General features: G+C 41.8%; 1 protein-coding gene across 6 annotated transcripts in view; it reads left to right on the forward strand.

Moving 5' to 3' along the window:
- The window catches only part of KCNG2 (potassium voltage-gated channel modifier subfamily G member 2), a 66,292-nt gene that overhangs the window by 11,403 nt on the left and 27,951 nt on the right, over positions 1-26,938 (forward strand). Inside the window, exon 1 of one of the 6 annotated variants that reach the window (XM_015854804.2) lies at positions 14,255-14,363. The exons of the other annotated variants lie outside the window; for them this stretch is intronic. The gene's annotated coding sequence lies outside the window, so the exon portion shown is untranslated. Of the gene's footprint in view, positions 1-14,254; positions 14,364-26,938 lie in introns of those variants that run through there. 6 annotated transcript variants of the gene reach the window in all.

Below are 26,938 nucleotides of genomic sequence, written 5' to 3' on the forward strand. Positions count from 1 at the left end.
GTGAATTACACTGTGACAAGTAACACTTGTTCAAATTTTAGGTATGCGCATACTTCTCAGAAATACACTTTTTAGTTTTATATCAAATGTGCTCATTATGCAACAACCTACTCTAATTCTGAATGCTGGATTGTAGTCTTTTAAGATTGTCTAAAATTAAAATTTTTCTCCAAATTAAGGTATCTTCCCTCAACTTAAAAGTGAGAGAAGACCAGTGTGTGCATCTAAAGCCCATACTTTCATGAAATGATAAGGTACTTGTAAAAAAAGTCCAAAAAGGGGGTTACATTTCTAGATGAATGTATTCTAGTCTGAAAACCCAAAGTCAAATGGGAATTTGTCATGTATAATGGCAGCAGCCTGATTCTTCTCTTAAACCTCTGGAGTCAGCATTTCCCTGAACTCTCCTTGTCTCCTTCTTGGTTCAGAAGATTTTTCAACTATGGTCTAAAAATTAAAGAGGTGACATGAGACTAGCAGAAGCTTAGACAAGAAAATAGGAACGGGGAGCACAAAGTCCTAACCAAAGAGTTCTGCTTACACAAAAGTGCTGTTTCCAGGTGTTTTGAAAGTAAAAACTGCTAAGGCCCAATCCTCAGCCTCCTCCCTCCCATTTAACATTACTTATGAGTACATGTTTGAAGTATAAGATAGAAGTGAGCTTCATGCTTGGAATTACTACTTTACTTTGAAGACATAGGGTTTGATTTTGGGGTGGTTGAGTTGGACTCCGTGATCCTTGTGGGTCTCTTCCAAATTGGGATATTCTATGATTCTAACTCTTTGCCACTACTACTTCAGAGATTTCTGCAGGGTGTTGGAATGGTATGCTACAGTTCTTGCCTTGTTCTTTGTCACAAGAGGTATTATGAGGCCCATAATGATCTATTTAAAGAATTTTTATAGTACTTTTTTTCTCGATAACCTAGTTGTTCCCTGTGTACCTTAGCTCAATCAACCTCAATTGCAGGCAGCGTACAGATCTCAGAGGAATGCACAGAAATAATTTGCAGTCCTGATGGAGAGCAATGTTTTCTTAATTGTCTTTTTTCACAAATGTTAAGGATTCACTAGAGTATGTTAGATTATGCCACTCTTGTTATTCTTAAGAGTGAACGTTATTAGAAAGAAAAAAGAAAAATTAATCATAGCATAGAATTATCCCACTTTATAATTTTGAAGTTATTCTATGCATCACTAGAGACTTCAGCCCAGAATAATGAAACAAGAGAAATGGCCTCAGTTACGTTAAATAGGATAGAAAGGTATAAAAGAAATCAAACAGTTTATTTTCAGAATGTAAATGAAAATGCAGTGTTTAGATTTGCCTTTGTAGTGGCAAGCTGCCTGTGTGAGCAAGACAGCCATTATTGTGCATTATGAGGTTTTTATGTCTTGTTTCCTTTCATTATTAATGAAGGATCTTGGCAGACTTGAAAGGTGAGCCCTTGTGAACCTAGCGAGGTTCAACATAGCAAAGCACAACATTTTGCAGTTGGTTCAGAGGAACTCCAGGTACATGTACAGACTGGGAGAGGCACTCCTTAAGAGTAGCCCTGCAGAAATGGACCTAGGGGTCCCGGTGAGTGAAAAACTGAACATGAGCCAGCAGTGTGCTCTTGCAGCTTGGAAGGCCAATGGTATCCTGGGCTCCATCAGCAGAGACAGGAAGGTGATTTATCCCTTTCTACTCTACCACGTGAGGCCCCATCTGGAGTACTGTATCCATGTCTGGGTCCCCCAGTACGGGAAAGATGTGGAGCTGTTGGAGAGGGTCGAGAGCAGGGCCATGAACATGATCAGAGGTCTGGAGAACCTCCACTACAATGACAGGCTGAGGGAGCTGGGTTTGTTCAGCCTGGAGAAGGCTGCGGGGTGACCTCATTGAAGCCTTCCAGTATTTAAAGGAGGATTATAAACAGGAGAAGATTGTAATCAACTTTGTACGAGGGTAGCTAGTGATAGGGCAGGGGGGAATGGTTTTAAGCTCAAGGAGGGAAGGTTTAGATTAGATGTCACGGCTAAGTTCTTCACAGAGAGAGTGGTGATGTACTGGAATGGACTGCCCAAAGAGGCTGTGGATGTCCCATCCCTGGAGGTGTTCAAGACCAGGTTGGATGGGGCCTGGGTAGGCTGATGTAGTACCAGATCTGAGGGTGATGGCCTTGCCTGTGGTGGGGGTTGGAACTTGATGACACTTGGTCCCTTCCAACCCAATACCATTCTATGATTATTATACGTAGATCACTCTGGAAGTAATACCTCCTATTTATGTCCATGGAAACTACAAAAGACACAAAGAGCACAATAACCCTATCTGATAGAGTAAATTCTCAGCTACAGATTGTTATTTTTCAACATGATCACCAGCATTAAACATTTTCATTGGCCATTAACAAGAGCCTGCATTCCACGCTTGTAAAAAGCTGCACCAGCAAAGGAGACTCACTGTTTCACAACTGCTGCGATGGCACTGTTGCTTGGTAGGTAGGTGTTGTCTTCACAGTCCATCTTTCATTGGCTTGAACAGATGGAAGTCAGAAGGCACTAAATCCAGACTATGCAGTAGGTGTGGTATGACAGTCCAGCCAAGATTGGCAGCGTGCTCCATTATCTTCAGACTGACTGGTTTGGGGCTGGCATTACTGTGTTGCAAGAGAAAGGTGGTCTTTTTCTCTGTCCTGACTCTGGAATTTCATGTCTTTCAGCTCAGAACTGCAGTGTAGCAGTCAGAGTTGATGGTTTGTGTCCCAGAAGAGATACAGTTAGCTGTCACTGAAACTTGTTAGGACGATTCCCATGATTGAACTGTGGCTGTCAAGTTGTTTAGAAGGCACAGGCAAGGAGGGAGAGGAGGGGGTGTTGCTATCTATATCAGGAAGGGAATAGAGTATGAAGAGCTGTCCTTTAGTCACGAGCAAATTAAAAGCTTATGTGTAACAGAGATTGAGATAACAAACGCAGCTGGGTGATCGTTATCTACTGCAGGCCACCTGATCAAGCATAGCCTGTTGATGAGGGCTTCTACCTCCATCTACAGGAGGCATTGCAATTTCAAGCACTTGTCCTGCTGAGGGAGTTCAACCACCCAGATACCTGCTGGAAAAGTAGCATGGAGAGCTGTAGGCAATCCAGGAGGCTCCTGGAATGTGTTGAAGATACCTTACTGAGTCCAGTAATAGTCCAGGGGTCAGTGCTGGGACTGATATTCTTTAATAACTTCATCAGTGACATTGACAGTGTGGTTGAGTGCGCTCTCAGCAAGCTTGCTGACACCAAGCTGTGGGATGCAATCGACTCATCAGAGGAATGGGATTACCATCCAGAGGGACCTAGACAGGCATGAGCAGTGGGCCCAGGTGAGCCTCATGAGGTTCAAAAAATCCAAATGCATGGTCTTGCACCTGAATCAAGGCAGCATCCACCCACTACCATTACAAGCCGGGGGATGAAAGGATTAAGCATGTTCCTGCTGAGAATGACCTGGGGATACTGGTGAATGAGAAGTTGGATGTGAGCCACCAATGTGCCCGCACATCCCAGAGAGCCAACTGTATCCTGGGCTGCATCAAAAGAAGCATTGTCAGCAGGTCAAAAGTGGTGATCCTGCCCCTCTCCTCTGTGCTGGTGAGGCCTCACCTGGAGTACAGCACCCAGATGTAGAGTCACCAGTACAGGAGAGACATAGACTTCTTGGAGTGCATCCAGAGGAGGGTCATAAAAATGATCAAGGAGCTGCTCTCCTGTGGGGAGGGGCTGAAACAGATGGAGTCATTCAGCCTGAAGAAGGCTCTGAGAAGACCCAATAGCAGCTTTTTAATGTGTAAAAGGGAGCTACAATAAAGGGACAGGCTGTGGCAGAGTCTGTTGTGACAGAACAAGGGGAAATGGTTTCAGGCTTAAAGAGGGTAGATTTAGATTAGATATAAGGAAAAAGTATTTTACACTGGAGGTGGTGAGACACTAAATCAGATTGCCCAGGGATGTGATGGATGCCCTGTCCCTGGAGACTTAACCAGGGTTGTCTGGATAAGGCTGTGGGAAACCTGATCTAGCTGTGCATATCCCTTGTTAATTGCAAGGGAGTTGAACTAGTTGTAAAGGATTCTGTGATCACTCCTTTCCTGTCCCAGAAGTCAGTGCACATCACTTTACCCACTGAGGACTGCATCTTGAAACTTTTCTTGGGCGAGGAATATGCATATCACAACTCATTGGTTTTTACTCTGACTCATAGTGGTGATGCCTTACCTCATCACTGACAATAATGAAATCCAGGATACTGTCACCTTCAGCCCTGTATTGTTTCAGTAGGTCCTCTCAGACTTCCATGCAGTGTTCTTCCTGTTCCTGTGTAAGCATCTGTGGGACCCACCTGGTACACACTCTACAGTTTTCCACTGTTGCCACCGCTGTTGTTTTCAGTGCATTGAAGCTGTTATTCAACTCCATCCACAGTTCCCTGTTTGCAATCCACTGATTTGCATGGATGAGCTGATTAATACACTCTTCATTTTGTTATGTAACAGATGTGCATGGCCTTCCAGGATGTGGCTTATCTTTCACATCTATGTCACCACTGCTGAAATGTACCACCCACCACTCCCTGTGCTCGCATTCACTGTTCGGTATCCAGAAATGTTCAGCACGTGTCAATGAAGACTTAATGAAGACTTAATTCAGAGCTGCTTATGAATTGGACAGATTCAAAGGAAAACTTTCCCTTATCTCATGCGCCATGAATCAACTTGAAGAAGCTGTAGAGCTGAGCAAATTATGCCATGGACATAAACTAGAGTAATGTGGTTTGAGTAGAGGCAGAAGGACAGAGGGAAGGAAAATAGCTTAGTGTAACCAAGATTTTCTTACTTTTATACATGTCCCTCTATGTTCAAATGAGAAATACTCATTTACAGATTAAAAATTAGATCTACAGAGTATTTCCTTTGACTTTTCATCATGTTGGTAATCCAGTATACAATTTGTTGGCCTCGCTATGCTGAAAACAGACAAACAAACAAACCAGATACTAAAACAATTTGTATCCATCTGCCTTACGGACCACAGTCAGGTGGTACAATTTCAGTCAGGGTATTGGTGTACTGTAAAAGCAGGGTGTATGGGAGACTGTGGATCAGAGCCTGAACCTTTTATTAACCATCTGAGGCAAGCAATGAGCCAGCTGCGGAAGCACAGGTGAAGGTAATTCCTAGATCTCATTTAAGGGCTTCCCACCACTAAGGCTGGATCTCTTTCTTTGGAGATTGCTCCTGTGTGGAGTTTTGCAGTGAGCCTCAACATTGGTGAGCATTTATCATTTATTCTCTCTCTATTCCATAACCTCTGTTTATCCATTGACATGATAATTGTACAACTGTAACCATACACAGGGTCTAGAAGGAAAAACTTGCTTGTTTATCCATTTACTAGGGAAAGGAAGGAAATATATTTGTACTAAGGATGGCATATACTTTTGGGGGTTTTTTTGGTTCATATAGCGTGCCTTAGGTATACTTCTCAGCATTGAATGCCAGTTGAAATGAGACTAGTTAAGCTTAAGTAGAGATGTGTGCTCGAAGTTTGCCACACTTGCTTGCCAAGGGTATAGTCTGTCCTCACATCATCTCAAGCTGGTATTGAATTTCAGCAGACCAAATTCTGAAGCTTTTTAGAAGTGCCAGGTGTAATGAATTGAGATAAATCTGTGAAAGGAGAAGATGTTGAGGAATAATGAAAAGTGCTGACGGTTAATTAACCTAGTAAATTAGGGTTACATATTTAACAGGAGGAAAGAAAAGTAGTGAAAAGAAAGGAAAATTGATACTAGTCTCTGTCTTAGAAGGTAAAAGATTATATGAGAAAAAGGAGCAAGTTAAATTTACAAAACTAAACAGAAAGAGATGGGTGGATTTAGAATAGCATTCATCAGAACATAAGATTATTTACAGTAAAAGTTCCAAGAGAAGAAGGAATATAAGTCAGTAAAACAGAATGACTCTGAAATAGTGTTCGTGCTCTAATTATGTGTCTGCTTTTGCATACTCTGAATTTTACAGCAGCCTCTGACTGAATCAGTTGTGATTCTTTTTATGGAGAATCTCCAAATGCTGAAAGAGGTACTATAGAAACGCTTAATTATATTAAACTTTAGCATTTCTTATTCAATATGCAATATCCTCTGGATTTTAATAGCCAAGTCTTCCTTGAGTTTCTGGTTTGTGTGTTTCCATTCACCAAGAAATGAAAAATGGTGTCCTTCAGGGTCAGTACTGGGACTGTTAATCTTTAACATCTCCATCAATGACATCAACATTAGGATCAGCAGGTTTGCAGATGACACCAAGCTGTGTGGTGTGGTTAACGTGATTTAGGGATGGGATGCTATTCAGAGAGACCTAGTGGGCCCAGGTGAATTTCATGAAGTTCAAAAATCCAAGTGCAAGGCCTTGTACCTGGGTCGTGTGCATAGGAATTGCCATGTCATGGCCTGAACCAATGGTTGAGCGCCAGGTGAGAAAGTGTGGCTAACCCAGGGAGCTCAAGTGCAAACAGTGCACCTGAGTGACCTTGGGTCCACCCTTCCTTACCCACATCTAAGGGTTATCAACTGAGGGATTAGCATTTCTGGGTAGAGATAGTGTTCTTTTTGAGCTGTCACCAGTCATCAGAAAGGGTGAGCTATTTTTTCTTATTTGGCATCATCCTTTGCTCCATAGATAGTGTTTGCATTCCAGTAGAAGGCAGTACTGTTGCCTTCCTTTGCTCCAGTCATGACCACTCCCACTGACAATACAGGTGGGGGACTTGAGGGTACTGGTGGATGGCAAGTTGGACATGAGCCAGTAATTGTGCCCTCATGGCCTAGAGTACCAACCATGTCCTGGACTGCATCAAAAGCATTATGGCCAGGGAGCTGAGTGGAGTGATCCTGTCCCCTACTCTGCACTGGTGAGGCTTCACCTTTGTGTCCAGATGTAGAGTCCTCAGCACAGGAGAGATGTGAACCTGTTGTAGTCCATCCAGTCCAGGTCACAAATGTGATCCCCTATGAGGAGGGGCTGAAAGGCTGTTTACCTTGGAGTAGAGAAGGCTCTGGGAGGACTTGGTGGTATTCTTTCAGTATCTAATGGGGGCTGTAAGAAAGAAGGGGACAGATTCTTTAGCAGGGTCTGTGGTGATACAACAAGGGGAAATGGTTTCAAACTTGAATGGGGGAGATTTAGATTGGATATAAGGAAGAATATTTTCACAGTGAAGGTAGTGAAGCGCTGGAGCAGGTTGCACAGAGTGGTGGCAGATGTCTTATATTTGAGACATTCAGGGTCAGGCTGGATGGACCAGGCTCTGAGCAACCTGATCTGGCTGTAGATATCTGGTTGTTGCAGGGGATTTGGACTACATGACCTTTGAAGGTCCCTTCCAACTAAGCAATTATATGATTTGAATGGCTGCATAGCTAATTAGCTGTTATCACTGTGTGGGCATACTTTTGTGCATGCAGACAAGGAGGTGGTAAAAAAGTGACCATAAACATAATTTACTTTTGTTACTGTTTGGATAAGTAAAAAGCTGTTAGTCATTGCTTACTGAAGGTGTCAGGAAATTTTCATTTGTTGCTCATGTATTCCCTGTTAATGATGCAACAAATCCTATTGTGTTAGAACATGCAGCTGTAAGTAGTGATGAAGAGCAAATGACATCAGTGCACAGCGTGCTAAATGAAAAGTCAGGGTGAAACTTCTGAGACAAATACTAAAGAAAAGTCTGTCGCCTGAAAAACTGGTTTGAGCTGTGACTGTTTCAAAAATCAGGTTTTAAGGCCTGTGGGGATCAGTTCACAAAAGCTTTGAAGGTAATTGTTAGGTAAATTAAAGTAAACCCAGCTTCAGTAATCCATATTCAGTCAAAGAAACCATAAAGAGCAACTTTTGACTTTGTGGCTTAAATTTGATGGCAAGGAATAATTGGGATGAAGTTTTGTGATAGAAAACTATCTCTTACAGGACTGTTTCTTATAACACGTGACCAAATGGTATGTGAATTCTATGTGCTATGTTGTGTAAATGTAATGGTGAATGTCTCTCTGAAAGACAAAACGGATCTGATAGCAAGGAGCTGGAACTGATGCATGATGAGTTGATACTGTGAGGTGTTTCTTTGTGGTGAAAGGATCTATGAAAAGGGAAAAGGTATGATGTTGTACTAAAGAATGACTTATTGAGAGAGTAAATAAACTGTTTACTTCTCAATTGAGCGAATTTATCATTAATAAATAAAACAGTGCAAGCATCTCCTTTGTGTTTTTATTATTGGGAGAGCAGCAGAAAAGAAGCTAAGAGAAGAACAGAGGGTGATTTATTTATGCTCTAGTAAAAATTAAAATGATAGAGGTTTGATTGAAAGCATTACTCACTTGTGAGGGTATAAGACTGCATGTCTAAAAATGAGGTGCTTAGCAAAAATTATGACATATCCAAGAGAATTTGGAATGGAAATGTCTGTGACAACTATAAAATTTCTCACCACTGTCCATCGAGAATGGTTGGGTTGGAGGTAGTGGAACTTCTGCAGTTCCAGTCTTTCCTGTATGGAAATAAAGCCAATTGGGAATGTGAGGTAGGGGGTGGAAGTGAGAATACATGTTGTGTCTTCCATCGCATTATCCTCAGCTTGTTGCTATGATTTTGCACTCTGGAATGCTCCTATGCTGTGGTTTCTCATTCTTTGCTTTCTTTTTTTCATCTCATTCAGTGGAACCTCACTGGAGCTGAGGCAACGCTGTTTTGTTACCTTTTTTTTCTGTGTGTAAAAACAGAAGTCTGAAAATCTTAACAGGTTTACATGTAAAATGAGCGAGGACATTCTATGCTGTTCTGAACACAGAGTTAAAACAAACCTTCCTAACTTAGATTCCAGAAGGCTGTTGTGAGACTGCATCTACAGTTTTGGGGCACCTTATTAGCTGCATATTTATAGTACTTTATGACAACGTGACAAGCAGCACAATATGTAAGTATTTTGAAATAGTAACCAGTTTAAGCTCATTTGATGTTTATACGTACATCATAGAAATTTTTTTTTACTGTTCTGGACTGATGAATTCTGTGGCCCCAATTTTCTTTTGTTATAACAAATTGTAAATTGCCTTAAAATAAGCGTGGATGCAGAGCGTACATAAAACTGGTGCAGTAGTAGAGCGTGAGATCCTTACATAGGTATCATAGAAGGGGATATTCATTTGATATATTTTTTAAAATTTGTATTTTTTGACTGACCGGTATTTTTATATAAATATAGTGGACAGTAAGATTTTGTGGGTTTTGAGGAAACTTGACTTCTTTTGTACTGTGATTCCTGGAGAATGCAGGTCAACAAGAATATCTCCTATTTTTAGATGACAACATTTACCCAGCAGTAGAACAGGTGATCGTTCCTGATGTTTGCTGACCCTTTCACTGGCTTTTCTTTTGTCATCTGGCTCTTCCATGTGCATATGTGCCTTAGAAGGCATGTGTGAGTACTGTCGGAAAGGAAGATCCATAGAGCTTCTGTTATGTAAGGACTGTTAGGTCTTCCATAAAGCCATTACAGGATCAAGGTATAGTTTTTTAATAAATAAATAAATAAATAAATGATTATTTCCCTTTTTCAGCTTAGATAACACGTGTATTGTCATAAATACAAATATGTGTTTCTAGCTGCCTCTCGTGGTAAATACCTGTGTATGAGCTGACACTGGATTGCGCTATGCGCACTGGTTACATGGAAAAAAACAGCATCTGCAGTTACTGCATTTAACAGAAAGACACGTACTCCCTTATATAAATTGTTGGAATGTGATTTTCTTCAGTAAAACAAGAAGCACTTAATAATAAATATACTTCCCCAATGTGAATCTTATTAAAAGCTTCTTCAAGCATGATACTTACGTGCAGAAAAATTCAGCTTTATATGCACTACAACACTATGGAAATCTATTCATTTATAACAATACTTTTGTTGTTTCAGACAGTAACTTAGAGAGATCAGCTGATACTCGATGCTGACTTTTGATATAAGAGTGCTATAGTAAGGTCCACTGGGAATTAAACCCAGCAGGAGACAGAGTCGACCCTCAGCAACTTCGATGGTACAAAGGCGGGGGGGAGGGGGTTAGGAACCTGAAACATCTTTATGAGGAAAGGCTGAGAAAACTGGAATGACTTAGCTAGGAAAAGACCGAGAGTATCTTTTCAACCATTAAAAGTACATGGGGGGTGAGTGTCAAGAGGATGAGGTCGATCTCTTTTCTGCCACTGAGAAACAGCCATGGTTATCAGGTTGAGAGCTTGTGGGTTAAAAGTGGGGACCAGATTAATAAAGGATGTCTGATGGTTGGGATCTACTATAGGCCACCTGATCAAGGGAGGGTCTGTTGACCAGGCCTTCTTGCTTCAGCTACAAGAAGCATTGTGCTTGCAGGCTCTCATCCTGATGGAGGATTTCAACTACCCAGATATCTGCTGGGAAAGCAGCAGGATTATCTGCAAGCAACCTAGTAGAGTCTGAAAATAACTTCTTGATATAGGTATCTGACAAGCCAGACAGAGGTGAATTGTTACTGGGTCTGATGCTCACCATTGTGGATCATTAAAGAGGTTAAGACTGGTGGCAGCATGGGCTGTAGTTGTAGTGACCATGCCCTGGTTCATGAACTTACATGAGCCTGGCAAAGGGTGGTGCTAGGACCATGAACTTCGAGCTGTTTAAGAAATTATTGGAAGAGATCCCTGGGAAACTGCCCTTAAGGATATAATAGCAGAACAGAGCTGGCAGTCCTTTAAGGACTCTTTTCTGAGAGTTTAAGAGCTCTCCATCCACCAGCATAAGAAATCAAGCAGTGAAAGCAAGAAACAAGCATGACTGATCAAGGTCTTGCTGGTCAAACTGAGAGATAAGAAGGAAAAACACAGGCAGTGGAAGCTGGGATGAGTGACCTGGGAGTATGCTGTTAGGACTTGTGTATATGGAACTGAACTTGGAAAAGGATGTGAAAAATAACAAGAAGGGATTCTACAGGTACATTGGTCAGAAAAGAAAGGCAAAGGAGGCTGTATCCTCTTTTGTAAATGAAAAGCGAGAACTAACAACAACAGTTTGTTCTTTGCCTCAGTCTTCACTGACAGTCAGGCTTCCCATGCCTCTTGTGTTGCTGAACTTCTAGTTGGGGGGTAGGGGAGCAAAATCTCACTTATTAAGAAAGGGAGAAAGGAAGATCTGGGGAACTACAGGCTAGCGAGCCTCAGTTCTGTGACAGGTAAGATCATGGAACAGATACCTGTGGAAGCTATGTTGAGGCATATGTAAGATGAGGAAGTGATCCGAGACAGCAAGCGTGGCTTCACCAAGGAAGCCTGACCAATCTGGTGGCCTTCTGTAATGAGGCAATGGCATCAGTGGGCAGAGGTAGGGCAACTGATGTTATCTACCTGGACTTGCACAAGGCCTTTGATATGGTCCCCCACCAAATCCTTATCTCTAAATTGGAGATGTGGATTTGAAGAGTTGGGTGGATAAGAACTGGTTGGATGATCGCAGCCAAAGGGTTGTGGTCACAAGCCTCTGCCTGCACATAAATCTGTTGACAAGTGTTGTGCCCCAGGGATCTGTCTTGGAACTAGTTCTCTTCAGCATTTTTATCAGTGATGTAGACAGTGGAATCAACTCCATTTCAGTATAAATCATCATGTGAAAACCAAAAGAAAATACCTCTGCTGGTTAAAGGGCTGGAAAGCATGTCCTTGTGCAAAGGTATTCAAAGGCACAAGAAGACTTTGCATACCTGGATCAAGTCTGGTTGCTTAAACACTGGTTTTCAGTACTCTTTAAGATGTGCTAGCATATTTTTCTTAGTTTTTAGCTGTTCCTACATAACATCTATTGTTTTCAGATATTGAAGAGGCACTGGATGCCTCTGTGCGTGCACTGGTCTAAAATTTCCTTGTTTCCATTGGAAACCAGTGGGAGCTGATGGCTGTTTTGACCCTTGTCCTTCCTTGCACCGTGCTCCTGAGAGTTATGCTTGCATATCCACAAATGTCTCAAATCTCACGTTTGTCATTCCTCCATCTGTTCAGGGGAGTATATGTATGTGGAATACATACATAAGTGTAAGAAGTAGAGGGAATACACAGTGTGTTTGTGCAGGCACATGCACAAATGCGCATGTGATTGTGCTTAGTGCCAGATACGCATTTACTTGTAACTGTTTTCTTAGCTGATATTCCAGACTAAGGGCCTGATTCTAAGAGGCAGAGTGACTTTCAAAATGTTTGACACGTGCTGACTTAATGTGAAAAGTGCAGAGACTCTGCATATACTTGGATTAGTCTCTAAAATAATTTAACAGCTTAATAGCTTATCTGACTCTATTCAAAGCCTTTTGTCCTTTACTGTGCCTCATTATTCATGGTATTGCAGGAAATTACTTATTTCTTTTTGACTTTGTAATTATAAGCATAAAACCGAGTGATTGTAGTTCATTATCATATTTTATCTAAACCAGCATGATTTATATTTCCTATCAAACACAGAAATTTATGCTATGAACAGGGTTTATTTTATAGCACCAACAGGATCCTTTATGTTGGTTAGTTTGGTCAGGCAAGCATTGCCAGAGATCCCCTCTGTTACAGCAGTGAAAAAGTCCTGAGGATTTAATTGTACAGGAGGATGTTTCCATCACCTTTTCAAATACTCTTGATTGAGTTAAGCTAGGGCTTATGTAGTATGATGATATGCTTCAACACAGTGCTTATGAGACCAAATGGGGCTGCGTGTTGCTTTCCAGGTACAGCATTATTCAGCAGCACAGTATTTATTTATTTCATGCAGTTGTGTGGGATTGAGTTTGGAGCACAATTTTTCTTGTAGGAATGGGGACTGAACAAACTGGAGAGCAGCTGCTTATTCTGAGTGTAAGTGTAATGATTCAGTACAGCTTTATTTAATACTGAATGCATTAAATAAAATGAGGTTGCTTAAGATGTAAAATACAAAAAGAATTACGTGCTACAGATCAGATTACACAAAATTGCAGGAGTTGGAAGAGACCTCAAGAGTTCATAAAGTCCGACCCCCTGCTACAGCAGGTATCGTACAGTAGGTTGCTTAGCTAGGTGTCAGTGGGTCCGGAATATCTCCAGAGAAGGAGACTCCACAGCCTCTCTGGGAGACTTGTTCCAATGCTCCATCACACTTAGCATAAAGAAGTTCTTCCACATGTTTATATGGAACATCTGTGTTCAAGTTTTAGGCCATTACACTTTGTCCTATCACTTGGCACCACCAAAGAGCCTGGCCTCATGTATTTGCCTCCCACCTCTCCTCTTATGTTTATAAATATTAATTCCCCCCTCAGTCTTCTTTTTCCTAGGCTGAATAGACCCAGTTTACTCAGCCTTTCCTCATCATGGAGATAATCCAGGCTTTTAATCAACTCTACAGCCCTCTGCTGGATTTGTTCTAGGAGATCCCTGTCTTTTTTTAACTGGAATGCCCAGAATTGGACACAGTGTTCTAAATGCAGCCTCACTAGGACAGAGTAGAGGGAGAGAATCACCTCCCCCAGCCTGCTGGCCATGCTTTTTAATGCACCCCTGGATGCTATTGGTTTTCTTGGCCATTGGGACACACTGCTGGCTCATGGCCAACCTGCTGCGTACCAGAACACTCAGGTCCCTCTCTGCATAGCTCCTCTCCAGCAAGCCATCCCCCAATCTGTTCTGATGAGTGCAGTTATTTCCTCCCTGAGTGCAAGACTCTACACTTACTCTTGTTAAACCTTATCAGGTTCCCCCCTACCCAGCAATCCAGGCTGTGCAGGTCCTGCTGAACAGCAACACAGCCTTCAGGTGTGTCAGCCATTCCTCCTAGCTTTGTATCATCAGCAAACTTGCTGAGGCTGGACTCTATCCCTTCATTCAGGTAGTTTATGAAGGTGTTGAACAGGACTGGACCCAGTACCGACTCCTGCAGAACACCGCTAGTTACAGGCCTCCAACCAGACTCTGCTGCTGACAGCTCTGAGCTCTGTCAGTTCTCATTCTACCTCACCATCCACTCATCTGTCCCGCACTTTGTAAGTTTCATAACAAGGATCTTGTAGGTGACAGTGTCAGATGCCTTGCTAAAGTCTAGGTAGACAACATCCACTGTTCTTTATCTACACAGCCAGTTATGACATCATAGTAGGCTGCCAGGCTGGTCAAACATGCTTTCTCCTGGTGAATCCATGTTGACTACTCCTGATCACCTCTTTCTCTTCCATTTGTTTGGAGAGAGTATCCAGAACAAGTTGTTCCATCACCTTTCCAGGGTCAGAGGTGAGTCTGATTGGTATGTGGTTTCCTGGATCCTTATTCTCGCCCTTTATGAAGACCGGAGTGACACTAGCTGTCCTCCAGTCTTCAGGCACCTTTCCAAAGCTAAGACCTTTCAAAGATGACAGGGAGTGGTTCAGCAGTCACCTCTGGCAGCTCCCTCAGCACTTGTGGGAGCACACCATCGGGGGTATGGATTTTTGTGCATTGATTTTTGGACTAGATGCTTTCTAAGCAGATCCTTCTCAACCAATGGGATATCTTCTTTTACCTAGACTCTCTTTTTAACTCCGGGGTTTGAGAATCCTCAGGAGTAGTCTTAGCATTAAAGACTGAAGTAAAGAAGGCATTAAGAATCTTCATTTCAGCATTCATGTGACCAGGGCACCCATTTCATTTAGTAGGGGACCCACATTTTCAAAACCAACAAAAAAAACAAAACTTGTTCTCTTTTACCTCGTTTGCATGGTTTAATTCTCCAGCAGGGCCTTAGCCTTCCTCACTGCATCCCTACAGGACCTGGCAACATTCCTATATTATTTCCAGGTGGACAGGCCCTTCTTTTACATTTCCTGGACTTTCTTCTTGTTTATCTGTGAGTTCTCTGTTTATCCATGTATGCCTCTTGCCACCTTTCCCCAGTTTCTTACTCTTATGGATACAATGATCTTGAGCTCAGAAGAAATTATGTTTAAGTGTCAACCTTAAGCTCTCCTGGACCCCTGGACCTGGACCCCCTTTTTTTCTAATGCCGTATCCTATGGGATATCTCCAAGCGGGTCTTTAAAGAGGAGTCAGTTCTCCTGAAGTCCAGGGTAGCAATCCTATTATTTGCTTTGCTTCTTCCACACAAAATCCTGAGCTCCATCATTTCATCCCAAGCTGCCCTCAGGCTTCACATCCCTGACCAGCCTTTCCTTGTAAGTAAGAGAAAGGTCAAGTAATGTACTTCTCCTCATCAGCTCCTCCACCACCTGTGTCAGAAAGCTGTCTTCAGTGCATTGCAGGCACTGCCTAGACTGCGTGTGCGTGGCTGTGTTGCTTATCCAGTATCAAACTGATTAAAGCCCCCCCATAAGAATCACTGCCTGAGGTTTGTAGAAGGCCTCATCAACCTCCTCCTCCTGATCAGGTGGTCTGTGGTGCACATCCACAAGTGTCATTTATGTTAGCCTGCCCCATAATTCTTACAAGCTCTCCACGCATTCGACCCCAGATGCTGCTCAGTACATTTTATTTCCTCTCCCCCATAAAAAGCAACTCCACTGCATCGCTTCACCATTCTTATGGCAGATGTAGCCATCCATGACAGCATCCCTGTCATGTGATTTGTCCCATCTTGTCTCCATGATTGCAATGAGATCATGGCCCTGTGACCACACACAGATCTCTAGTTCTTCCTGTTTATTTCCCGTGCTACGTGCATTGGTATACAGGCATGATAGGGAAACAGAGGGTGCAGACATCTCTAGAGGGATGCTAAAAGGTTACAGCAGGGCTGTTGACCCCTTCTCTGAGGAGTCCTCACAAAAATCCTTTTGGATGATTGAGAGGATTTCCCCTGCAGTTTCCTTAAATGACAGCATTCCCTGTCCCTTCTCTATCACAAGGAACTATCCACTCCCTGCACTGAATCTAGTTTAAAGTGCTGGTAATCAATCCAGCAACTCCATCCCTTTCCCCCACTGAATCTAGTTTAAAGTGCTGGTAATCAATCCAACCAGCTTGCTCCCCAGCATGCTTTTGCCCCACCTGCTCTGTCACATTCTGTCTGATGTCCACATACCTGGTCTCTCAAAGGCCTGCCCAAGATCACAGTAACCAAAACCTTGATCCTGACACCATTACCTGAGCCAGTAATTTACCTGACCCATTCTCCTGCTTTTTTCTGGGTCCCTGACACTGGTTGAGAGGGCACTGCTTTTGCTCCTGATCCCCCCTTGCATCTTTCCGAGAGTTGCAGTCCCTTTTAATGTTCTGTAATTTCCTTTTTGCAGCCTCCTGGGACCCTACTTGAATGACAAGTGGGTAGTAGCCTTCTATTTTATCAGAGGCAGTAGAGTCTTCTTAACATCTGTGACATGTGCCCCCAGATAACAGCAAACTGCTCTGGAGAGGTTATCTGTTAGGCAGATAGAGGCCCTACATGATTCCCAGCAAAGAGTCCCCTATAGCTAAGACTCTTTGCCCTTTTTTGGTGGCACTAGTTCTGATATGATTCCTCAGCTGGCCTTGATCTGTGTACTTGCTGCTTCCTGGGCTCTGACGGGTATCCAGACACTCTTGTCTCCAGCCCTAGAGACTTGTATCTATTTCTTGGGAGGACTGGGGGAGTAGGGGAAAGGCATCTCCTCCTCCTCGTTTGAGCAGAGATGAGTGTCCATCTCCCTTCATGTTGGGTGCTATTGTGTACTTTATCCTTCAGGTGGGAAGCTGGTTTAGATTGTATGTTATCCTTTCAAACGCCCTTATTGAGTAGGTGTTACCTACTTATCTGCCAATTTTATTCACATTTTTAGATGACAGTATCTGTGTTTCCTCCTTACTGGTCAAGAAAGTAAATGGAATATGAATTTGTATTTTATGAAATTTTTATTGAATTATTTCAGGAGGAGAGAGAACGAAAGTTACTTTGTGTGAGTTTCCTCCAGAATTATTGTGTGCCAACAGTATATGTGCCTTATTAGTGTGAAAACAGTAAAATAATGACATTTTGGATGTAATGCTATAGAATAAGTGTATGGGAAACTGGTAATCACAGCCTGAACCTCTGATTAATCAGCTGAGGCAAGTGTAGGGTCAGCTGTGGGAGCAAAGGTGAAGGTAATTCAGCTGTGCTCCCAGAAGGGTGGAGCTTGACTCCACCTCCTCTAGACCTCATTTAAGGGCTCATTTGTGGAGATTGGATAGCCAGCCTCAGTGTTTTCCAGCCAGACTGAAGGCATACATATTGGTGAGTTTTTCCTATAGATAACCTTTTGGATGTCTATCACCATCCTTCTTGTATTATTACCATCTTTTGTATTATTTCACTGTACAAATAAGTAAAATAGAGGTAGGTAAACCTGGGATGTTCTACTGCATGGCACAATACAAATATCACAGAACTGTTAAACACATAAGCATTGTGCCATAAAAATGCGTTTAATCAATACTGTCACTGTGATAGCAGAGGAAAGTAGGTCTTTATTGAGAAAGCCTGAGTGACCTGATGAGTTAGCCCAGCTGCAGCGCACCTTTGGAACTGTTCATACATGTCAGTATCCAGTTTTCTATGTTGGAGCCTCTGACAAAAAAATTAGGACAGTCTTCCACTGCTGAAAGTGAAATAGTCGCATGTATCCTCTTAGCTGCAAAATAGACTGGCTAGCTGCTACTAGATAAAGGTCAAATGAAGAAGCTGCAAACTTAGAAAACCAAATTCCTCAGGTCTCTATACCCAGATCACCAAGATCTTGGGCAGTTTTTTCTTTTCCATTGGTAATGGAGTTTCCACATGTCTCTTTCCACAGATCTAGTGCATCTTATTGTTGGCAAAGTCATCAGGGCAGGCAGTAGTATGATCCTGTAGTATACTGTGTTCACGTTCAGTTTTGGAGTTACAGTTCTGCACAGATATCCAGTGTAATTCAGATGCAGAATAAGTTTGATTGTGTAGCTCTACTGCTTTTGCTGATGTGGAACCCATTTCTGTTTCCACACAGTACTACATACTAACTCTGCCTCTTTGGAGTTTTATAAAATATAAATTGCATTGGGAAGTTGGAATCAAGTGAAAAAGGCTATCTTCTGGCAAACCTGAGATCTGTAGTGAGAGGTTTAACACCCCTTCTGAACTATGGCTTTGATTACCTTCTAATTTTTTGTTTTTAAACCATGAGTACTAGACATAGTGCAACTCGTGGAGCCTTCCTGACAGAAAGAGAAGATGATCAGAGGTGGAGCACCACTCCTATGAAGACAAGCTGAGGGAGCTGGGCTTGTTGAGCATGAGGAAGGGGAAGGCTCCAGGGAGACCTTATAGTGGTCTTCCAGTACTTAAAGGGGGCTTGTAAGAAAGATGGGGTGAGAATACAAAAGCATGTAGGTTAAGGAGTAATGGTTTTAAACTAAGAGAGTAGACTTAGATTAAGCATTAGGAAAAGACTATTTCCTCAGAGGGCGATGAAGCACTAAAACAAGTTGCCCAGAGAAGCTGTGGATGCCTCTTCCCCAGAGATGTTCAGGGCTGGACTGGATGGAGCTTTGGGCAACCTGACTTAGTGGATGGTATCCCTGCCAGTGGCAGAAGGGTTGGAACTAGGTGGTCTTTAAGTTCTCTTCCAGACCAAGCCATTTTGTGATCTGGCAGAGGGATTTATTTTTTGTAGCACTTGCAGAGTAAGTGTGCTTTGTGAGTAACAGCATGTCCTTTTTCAGCATGAAAACAACTGCTCAGAAACAAAACCCTGAGAATAGCAGTGATTGCTGTAAGATGAACTCCATAGCTTTATTTTATCCTGATGTTTCTGTGTTGCTGCTAGTAGTTGCAGTAGAATAATGGTGAGAAATGTGGTGGAAGCTGAATGTGTTCTGAACAGGTCAGTGCTTTCTCTTGGGGAGCATGAATTGTTCATTTGCTAGGCCAGTACAGTATCTACAAAATTAATTAGTAGGTAAATAACCCGAGTAAATAACCTCTGAGCATCACATGAAGTCCTGTATTGTTTTCTTAACATGCTAGTTTTTTACCTGTTTTTATTACCCCAATAGCTCTCCTTACTAGTGCTTCTTATAAATCTGTTGTGTCAAAAGCCTCTGGACAAGTGGTCCCATTAGAGCTGAGCTTCTTGTATTTCTAATGCTGGAGCGGTTCTCTGGACATGTTGTTTCAGAGCATGTGTTGATCTTTGTATGGGTTGTGACGACCTCTGGTCACCAGTGTTTTTCACCAAAATGCCAGTGAAATGTTTTCATCTATTGCATATGCGGTTACTGAGCCTTTTAACCCCACCTCTCACACTTGTTCTGGTGTTTTTAGAAGGGGACATGATTGAAGGATTCAGCGTGACTGTGGAACATACAACCATCCCAGTTATGTACAGTATTTTACTCGATTTTTAAAGCCATCATCTTCTCAGTGAAATCTGCTAATTGCCACTGTGTTTCTTAGGTAAATCTATCGAAATATAGATGTGTACAAAACAAGATTTTTAAAAATGCTATCAGCATTGCTCAGCTGTTGCCTGAAATAATTGCACAGATAAATGAAAAAGTATGTATTTGAATTAAAGGATTTCTCTGCAGCATGCAGCAATGGCAGGTCAGGGCAGGAGACAGTGGGATGCTGAGGATTGGAATTATATGGAAATCCTGGACTATTTTAGTTCATTTTCATCCTCAAGGTCGAGAGTGTGAGGAATGTATACCTATATCCCCAAACTGTGAAAGGCCTATTTTGTTACCTGTTTGAGGAAAAAGTCCAAACATCTCCTGCTATTCTAGCAACCAAAAGCATCAGCGCTTCTACCCAGAACCTCTGGCTTTATCCCCTTTTTTAGGAAGATTAGGGTTGTAAGTACAGGCATCGATCTAAGAGGAGTTCAGCACAGAAGATTATAACATGAAGTTGGATGACATTTTAAAATTAATATAAATACATGAGGGATACTTTGCTAGTTACATTATTAATTTTCATATTTAATTTTGTAATTCAAGTTGTTGCATAATTTCTAGTTTACCACACCTGAAAGCTGAAAATATACATCTGTCACAGGTTATAGTAAATACCATAACCATGACAACATGTTCCTTAGTAAATACTACATAATACAGAATGGCAGTGGGATATGCAGATAGAGATGCTTATTAATTGCGAAAATGTAAACTTGTATACAGGGTAAGATCTGGAAAGTCATCTCATTTAAAAACAGGTCTGGTAGACAGGATTCCTTAATTCTGCCTATGTAGTGTAAGACAGAGAATGCTCACTGCATTATGCAGAAGATACTAGCATTTTGTCATTGTTCTGAGTGTTCAGTTTGTGGCACCAAGCCTTAATGGAGTTCTGCAGCAGCGTTAGACTCCTCACTGTTTAAAGGTCACTTCATCCTGCAGCTCTAGAAATTGCAGTCTCATTTGTATTGTGCTAAAATACATGTCCCTGTCCATGTGGTAGTTTTACTGGGACAAACATAGCAGAAGTTCTGCAGACAGAAGAGTCTAAAAGCAGTTGTTTGGGTTGTTTTTTTTTTAATGTTTACATGATTCAGGTAGTACATGCATGTGAGCATGTAAAAATAATTATTTGGTAGCGTACAAACAGTTTAAATGTTTGATATTTCACTTGCTTAGTACCTGAGGGTTCACTTACATTACAGGGCAATGCTGAGATTTAGAAACAAGTCTGTTCTTATTGTAGAATCACAGAACAGTTAAGTTGGAAGGGACCTCAAAAGGTCATCTAGTCCAACTCCCCTGCAACAAGCAGAAATCTACAGCTAGATCAGGTTGCTTGAAACCTGGTCCAGCCTGATGTTGAATGTCTCCAAATATAAGACATCTACCACCTCTCTGTGCAACCTGTTCCAGTGCTTCACTACCCACACTATGAAAATCTTGTTTCTTATATCCAATCTAAATCTCCCCCATTTGAGTTTGAAACCATTTCCCCTTGTCCTATCACCATAGACCCTGCTAAAGAGTCTGTCCCCTTCTTTCTTACAGCCCCCATTAGATACTGAAAGTATACCATCAAGTCTCCCCTGAACCTTCTATTCTCCAAGATGAGATGTTTTGGGGCAAGTAGAAGGGATCATTCCTCAACTCTAGCTTCTCCTTTTCCTTGTGGGCTGGAATCTGACAGATCCTGTCTGCTTGGAGTTGCTAGAATTTGTTTCCAGCTCCACAAATGGCAGAATTACTTTCCAAAGAGTTTGTGTCTCTTCCTATCCAAAAAAAGGTCCACGGAGATGATCAAAGGGCTTGAAAACCTCTCCTGTGAGGAATGACTGAACAGGCTAGGTCTTTTCACTCTGAAGAAGGCTTAAGAGGGCCTTCACATCACAGTAGTTAAAAAGAGCTCCTAAAAGAAGACAAGGACTCTGTCTTTGCAAGGAGCCACATAGAGAAGACAAGGGGCAGTAAGTACCATTTGCACTGGGAGAGGTTTTGTGCTGATGTAGAAAAGCAATGTTTTACAGTGAGAACGGTTGGTCACTAGAATAGCCTCTCAGAGGCATGGTGGAATCCCCTTCACTGTTGATTTTCAAGATGCCTAGCTAGAGACAGTAGATGTCATCTAGTGTCCCTTTTCCCACGAAAAGATGGGCTTCTTGATCTTTTGAGATCTCTTTCAGCCTGAACTGTTGTGCGATTCTATTCCCTTTTTAAAATGAATTATAAAGCTCCCTGCTCTTTCAGTCAGAATTTGGAGGAGTGAAGGGCTTTTCATTTTGCATCATGTTATCTTTCTGCCAAAGTATATTTTGGTCTTCTTGGGACTTACTCCCAGTCATGACTTGAGTCAGCGCAAACCTAGCATTTCTGGATAAAAAATTTAGGAAGCATTTTGGAAATATGCATCCAGACACATAATAGAGAAACTGAAGTGAATACCTGAGACAAAGTATGCATCAGAGGCACAGGAGTACTCTCATAGAAAAGTGGATTGAAAATCCCTGGGGTTTTTTTCTGTCAGATAGGTGTGATAATTTCTGAAGGAAGTTTACATTCAGCAAAATGGAGCACTAAGGTGAGTGTGCTGCTTCAGTAGAATCCCAGTGATGCATCTGTCCAATGTCAGGTGTCTCCCAGAGGCTTCAAAATATCTTTCTGCTCCCCATCCCAACCTCTGTTTATGCTTTGTCTTCCCACTGACTTACGTTCATGGTAGTTTTAGTCCCCTAATGCCAGAGTTTCTGTGCTTCTGTGAATCATGCACAAGTTTATTCTGAGAGACATAACAGACTCTGGCAAGCACAGCTTGTGCCCTTGTGAGGCCCCACTTGGAGTACGGCATCAAAGTTGTAGGCCCCTAGGGGCCCTCTGCACAAGAAGGATGTGGAGTTCTTGAAGCAGGTTCAGAGGAAGACCATGAAGATGATTAGATGGCTGGAACACCTCTGTTTAAGAAGGCAAAGAGAGTTGGGGTTGTTCAATCTAGAGAGAAGACTTCAGGGGGACCTTACAGCAGCCTTTCAGTATAAAAGGGAGTTTATAAACAGGAGGGCATCTGACTTTTTACATGGGCAGATAGTGATGGTATGAAGTTTTAACCTAGGAGAGGGAAGATTTAGATTAGAATTCAGTGTTAAGAATAAATTATTTACTTAACAAGTATTGAGGCACTGGAACAAGTTGTCCAGAGAAGTTGTGGATGCCCCTTCCCTAGAGATGTTCAAGACCAGGTTGCATGGGGCCCTGGCCAGCGTAATCTAATTGGTGGCAATCCTGCCCATGGAAGGGAGTTGGAACTTGGTGATCTCTAAGATCCCTTTCATCCCAAATCATTCTATGATTCTGTGATTCCATTCTGTCACTGTCAGCTACTGTGCAATTGAAGGGTGCAAATAGCTTCATAGGAACAATACATAAATTCTTTTTTAGGACACTCAGTGTGTGGAAGTGCGCAAAATGTTATTTTATGCTACTGAGAAAAAGGTAAGGATCTCATACTTCAAGGTAGCTAGACAGACCAAGTCTCTGATTTCTTAAGGATTTCATGGCAGTAATACATTCGCTATACAGCTGTGGCAAGTGCAGTAGCTCTAGATAACTCATAATCTGCCTAATAGAGACAAATAGCTATGGATGCATGTCATATTCAAGTTAATTTAATTTGTTCATTTTACAAATTGAATTGTTTCAGCTAATTGCATAGTGTGGGGGGAAAATGCGATGAGGGTGTTCAGACAAGAAAAATTCCTTTTTGCCTCTACTAAGTTAATGAAGCTATTAAAGAAAATGTGCATTCAGGGTATACAAGCAATGTCTGTCTTATACTGAACTTTGCTGTGGCACTTCCTGTTTTGTTATCATTTTTTCTGTTGCTGTTGGGTTGCCTCATGCAGCCTCTCATCATAGCCCCATCTTACTCTGGGGAAGCCTTCCCTAGCTATTCTGCTCCAGTGCTACACAAGGGGCTTATCTTTATCAACTAGATGAGGGTATCTCAGCTAGGTCTGTAAAGACTGTCCCCCTGCCTTCTGTAATTCCAGTAAACCACCACCACCAACAAAAAAAGTTCGAAGTTCTACTTCTTGCCTGTTCTGATTGAGTTTATGAAGTTCTAAATATTGAAGTTTATTGTCAATAAATAGAAAAATTTGAAAAAATTAACTTTTTTGTGTTTCATGGAAATTACCCTCTGTGAAATTAACCTGTCTCCCCTCTGGTATACCCTTTAGTAGTTTATAGTAATCTTATTCTGTGCTAATTTTTGTGTCGGGTTTTGTTTTTGGGTTTTTTTTTTGCCTTGAATATTTTGAGAGTAAATCCAGCAACATCTGCTGTAATGTGTCTTTGTGATTTTTGAAATCTAGATTTGTTTGAAAACTCCTTTTTGCACTGATGCCTCTACTTCAGAAAGTTTGCTAAAGAGTGCTTTAGCTGCTTCTGATGCTACCATCCCACTTTTATTCCTTATGAAGTGCTTCTTATGACATAAAAGTAGGAAAGCAACAGGCAGAGTTCAGACCCCTATTGTACATGGAGGAGTACAAACGTGTGGTAAGATTGACCTTGAAACAAAAACTTGGAAAGAAATGTGAGACAAGTACTGTCTTTACTGTATAGTGATGTGTTAGCATGGAATGGGGAGCTGAGGTTGAAAGACTTAGATCTGTATTGCTGTAGTTGACTTCTTCCCAATTCTGTGTCCAAGTCATAGTCTCCTATTGACTTTACTGTATTTGTCTTGGTGTGTTGTTTCATCTACTTGAACACATATAGGACAGTTACTTTAGCATGGGAATTTGAATGCAGGCATAACACTGTTGCCCAAGGTAGTCTAATGCAGCTTTTATGAATGCTCTATTGTCATGGAAAGGTATCAGATCATGTGAAAATATTTGATGAGGACAAACTCAGAAGCTAATCCACTGAATTAGAAGACTACATTTTGCTAAGCTGTGTCTGTTTTATTGTTTCCATATGCTGGTTGTCTCATTTTCTTTTCTTTTTTAAATTTCTTTATTGAATCCCATCTGTTCTGTATTCTCTTAGCCTCTGGGGCAGGTGCTGTTGTCTCCTTATCCTTCCACTATGCCTGGGAGGAACTCCAGGTTCTACCAGAATGTAATAAGTACAAAAGTAGAGTGGATCTCCTGAATGTTTAACACTGTGTTAACTCTAAAGGCACCAAATGTAAGGTCAGTTACATGTGTAAGTTTTACTACTATAATAATTGTGTACATTATAAATAATGTCACAAGTTGTGGGAATTGCTTTGGTAGTAGGCAGCAGTGTCAGCTTCCAATATGTTTCTGACTGAAAATGGCTGAGCACTGCAGGATGGATTCACTCAATCAAGTCTCCTTGGACTTGAGAGAAAACATTTTGTGTTCACCCTAATCTATGTTTCATGTAAATGACTTTAAATTATGATACAGTAACCTATGCTCTGTCAAAGTGTGTTTCATTTCATGTGGAAAATTTTAAAACATTAATTACTAAAAAGCCTTATGGTTTCCTTTTGCTTCCATAGCATAAGCGTAAACCTCCAGAACTTTGTTACTTACAACACATGTTAAAAATAGAGTATTCATAAAATCACAGAATACCTGAGATGGGAAGGGACCTTCGTAGCTTATTTACTTTGGCCCCCACTGCTCAAAGATGGGTCAGCTGGAGATTGTATCCAGGTGATTTTGAGTATTCCCAAGAATGAGACTACACAACCTCTCCTGGCAGCCCTCACAGCACCAGTTTCTTAGGCTTAAGAAAAATACAGGAAATAACAATTTCCTATATTTCTGTTTGTGACTCTTGTCCTTTCACTAGACACAACTAAAAGAGTCTTGCTCCATCATCTTTACTGCCCCCCACTGTGTACTTATACACAGATAAGGTCAAACTGAACAGCTGCAACTCTTAGCTTTTCCTGATACGTTAGATGTTCTTAGCTCTTGATCATTTCATGATCCTTTGGTGGTCTTGCTCCAGGGCATCCAAGTCTCACTTATACTGGGGAGGCCAGAATTGAATGTCACTCCAAATTTATCTCACCAGTATCTCACCTCTCTCAGCCTGCTGGCAACAATCTTCCTAACACAGCTGAGGATGCTTCCAGGGTCTCGGCCAGCTTGTATTCCATCAGGACCTTCATTTCCTCTTATGCTTTCTAGCTGCTTGGTGCCCTACTTGCATAGGGATATGGGGTTATTATTTCCCAGTTCTTGAACTTCAAGAAGTTACTGTCAGCCCATTTCTCCATCATGCCCAGGCAGCTGATGCCTCAGCAGCTACTCCTGATTTCATTTCGTCTGCAAAATGGGTGAGTACTCTGCCTCATCATCCAAGGTCATTAATGGAGATATCAAAACGTACTGGTTGTTGCAAGTGACTACATTCAAGTTGCGCTTTTTGCCATTTGATCACTACCCTCTGAGCTCAGCAGTTGAAACAGTTTTCAGGTCACTTCACCACCTACTTAATCTAGTTTCACTTTAGTCAGTTTGTCTATGAGGCTACTGTGGGCATCCCTGTCAGAAGAATTGTTAAAGTCAATATAAAGAGTATTCACTTCTCTCTCCTTGTCAGGCAGATTTCTCTCAAATCCTTGCTGTCTGTTCTTAATCTCCTTTTTCATGTGTTCCAATAGCTTCCAAGATTATTTGCTCCATCACATTTATGGGATCTAGGTGAGGCTGATTGCCCTGTAGTGTCTCTCATTCTCCGTCCTGCCCCTCTTGAAGGTAGGAGTGACATCTACTCTCTTCCAGTACTCAGGAGTGTCTCCTGATTGATAGATTTTCAAGGGTGGCCTAACAGTGACATCAACCATCTTGCTTGGCACTTGTGATTATATGCTGTCAGGTCCTATAGGCATGAGTATGTCCAATACATTCAAGTGTTCCCTAGCTGGCTATTTCTTTACGAAGAGTAAGTTTTCCATGTTTCATGGTTTCGCTTCAGTCTTGAAAGTTTGGGATTCCTGTGGCAAGTCTTAACAGTAAAGACTAAAGCAGATGGAATTAGATAACTTGGCCATTTCAATTACTACTGTCTGCTGTGCCATTCAGTTGAAGGCCAATATTTTCTCTCATCTTTATTCTGCAGCTGATACAAACAGAATCTTAAAATCACAGAACTGTGGGAGTGGGAAGGGACCTCTAGATATCATCAAGTCCAAGTCCCTTGACAAAGCAGGTTCCTTACAGTAGATTGCATAGGTAAGCGTCCAGGCAGGACTTGAATATCTCCAGAGAAGGGGACTCTACAGTGTCTGGACAGCCTGCTCCAGTGTGCAGTCACTATCACAATAAATAATTTCTTCTTCACATTTGTATGGAACTGCCTGTGTTGCAGTTTTTGCCCATTGCCCCTTGTTCTATCACTGCACATCACTGAAAAGAGCTTGTCCCCATTCATTTGACTCC

Source organism: Coturnix japonica, chromosome 2, assembly GCF_001577835.2.
Source record: "Coturnix japonica isolate 7356 chromosome 2, Coturnix japonica 2.1, whole genome shotgun sequence".
NCBI classification, from domain to species: Eukaryota; Metazoa; Chordata; class Aves; order Galliformes; family Phasianidae; genus Coturnix; species Coturnix japonica.